This window comes from Zeus faber, assembly GCF_960531495.2.
Source record: "Zeus faber genome assembly, chromosome: 18".
In the NCBI taxonomy this organism is placed as follows: Eukaryota; Metazoa; Chordata; class Actinopteri; order Zeiformes; family Zeidae; genus Zeus; species Zeus faber.
The window spans coordinates 20,494,696-20,497,195 of NC_137210.1; the positions used below are offsets into that span (position 1 = coordinate 20,494,696).

The 2,500-nt window shown below is 49.4% G+C and overlaps 1 protein-coding gene across 1 annotated transcript in view; it reads left to right on the forward strand.

Annotated features, from left to right (window-relative positions):
• Positions 1 to 2,500, forward strand: part of LOC307244574 (neuropilin-2-like) — a gene marked incomplete at its 3' end in the record, with an annotated part of 106,941 nt that overhangs the window by 935 nt on the left and 103,506 nt on the right. The gene's annotated exons all lie outside the window — the stretch shown is intronic.

The window sequence follows — 2,500 nt, forward strand, 5'->3', positions numbered from 1 at the left end:
CACCTTTCAAGAAACCCAAGGAGGCGTTTCCAAGAAATAATAAAAAAAATATAATAATAATAATATTATTTTTTATAATTTGGATTATAATATTGACGCTTTGAATTTCATTTTTCTTTGCGATTTTCTTTTCGAACCTTTCTCATTCACGTCGCATCGGGGCGCGCAGGACGTTTTCTTTTTCGTTTGTTTGTCTGTTCGTTTGTTTCGCCTTCCAAACCACCGTTTTGGCACGTTTCTGTCAACCGCGCTATCTCTGTTCTCTCCATCATCCGCTTCGACTTGCCAAGCACAACGCGAAAGTTTAACCAACTTCTGGGGCGAATGCGGTGCCCAGAACCCATCATACGGCGCGTCGTGCCGCGGCTCTCCAAACGTCCAGGTCCTGCGTGGGACGAGTTTCACACACGCACGCACGCACACACGCACACACCTTTTTGGATCCTAGTGCCTCTGCTCCTGCGCGTTCGATCGCGTCGGGTCGTGTCGACCGGACGATCGTCTGCGATCCGATTTCCCCCCAATATTCCGATATTTACCCTTTAGACAATTAAGATTTCAGCCGTCTTCCACCGACTGGAGATTTATTCTTGTTATTTGATTTTGTTTCGGACCCATAGAGGCGCTTTTCCCCAAACAGGCTGCTTGGAAAACCGATGCGCTGTCAGTTTCAGTGTCAGTATCCTTCCATATAAAGAGTTCAAGTTGAACGTCTGCTTATTGTGCTGAACGTTACACCAGACTATACTACTACAACTACCACACGCAGGGTGTGATGAGATCGCCACTGTACTCCCACACCTCCCTACCCGCCACGAAACGAGAATCCCCAAAGCGGCCAGCGAGCCGGGGGAGCCTGTAGGAGTAAGACGGGGATCGAGCTCGGAACCGTCGGTCACAGATCGCCGTGGGCTTGTTATGTGCGCCACAGAACGCGCGCCACGCAGGCCCCCTGCGGCCGCCGCCTCAGCGCAGCCGAGGCGGCGGCCGCCCGCTGGATCATGGGGCACGGTTCCTCATCTGATAAATCATCACAAGGAGTGGTCACGAGGCCTATATCCGAGTTTTATATCCCGAGGACCTTCACATCCACGTCTTCCAAGAAACGGGAGTCAGCCATACTAGCACATTTGTTTCCTCAATTTGATACGCATTAGGCAATTAGGTCCGTGCTTCCATACATGTCTATAGTTAGGGAGTTCACCCCGAAACTATGGTCAAAACAGTCATCAAATCGTTTTTGTCTATTTTCCGGGGACCCCTTGGAACCTCTCGAAGGACCCCCGGGGGTCCACGGAGTCCGCGCTGAAAGTCTACTGAGCGCTTTGGGGACTTTGGCTGATTTAAAGGGAAATCGTAACTATAGGGATTGACCCTGTCTGTTTAAAGCTGTGGCTTTCGGACACTGAAGCCACCTGGCAGAACAGCAAAAGAAAAAGAAGTAGCGGTTTAAGATCTTGGCCGTCCTGCAGGTTTTATCCGTCCTGATCGTTTATCCAGAAGCCTAAACCCGCAGGTTTTGTAAATCATGGCTTGGATTGACTCGGACTTTCAAATGTTGTTTCAGAGGAAAGCACAGGGCGCCGTGGAGGGCACCAATGGAGTCATTCCACGGGGCCTAATGTGGATTTATGCTCTCTGCCGTGAAGAAATATAGTGTCTTCTCTCATGTGGTTGCATAGGTGAAGTTAGTGAAAATAATACATTTATATGTATATATATATATATTTTTTTATAGAAAATTAGTGCCCAGGGTATTTTTTTATATATAGCTACATACTGCAAACTGCGCCAGGTTTTGCCCTGATTTGTGTTGAGACCCTTCAGAGCTACTCCACGGGGCCCCATGAGGATCAGTGCCGACACTTTGAGGACCACACTGGCACATCTACATACAAGCACAACCACAACCACACACACACACACACACACACACACACACACACACACACACACACACACACACACACACACACACACACACACACACACACACACACGGTTCTGGCTGCACAAGCCTCCTCTGAAGTGGATTTCTACAGATTCACTTCCAGTTACCTTCGCATGGCTTTTTCCAGTGTCTCCAGAGAGAGGGGACGGGGAGAAGAAGGCTGCAAGGAAAGACTTGGGAGGAAGTTACGGGGACGGGCGGAGAGAGAAGGAAGCTGCAGAAAGAAGTGAACGGAGCGGAAGAGTGATTCTCTGAGCCATCCCTCCCCTCCCCTCCCCGTTTGATCCTGTTTCTTCATTCCGTTTGATCACAGCTGTGCCTGGAAGGGAGATAAACGGACATAATTGGCCTCTCAAGACCAGCTGTCTATCTCCATGCCGTCTCCGAAAAGTGTTGCCTGACAAAACCGCCGCTCAGTAAAACAAGCAGCGATAAGCAGGGTATCAGCCGGTTTGTTTCCCTACAGGTAGAGTCAAAGAACCGTGGCAGGGGTGGGTTTGAGTCGAGGCGTTCCGCTTGTAAAAATTTGATTTTACGACCCTCGGTTTG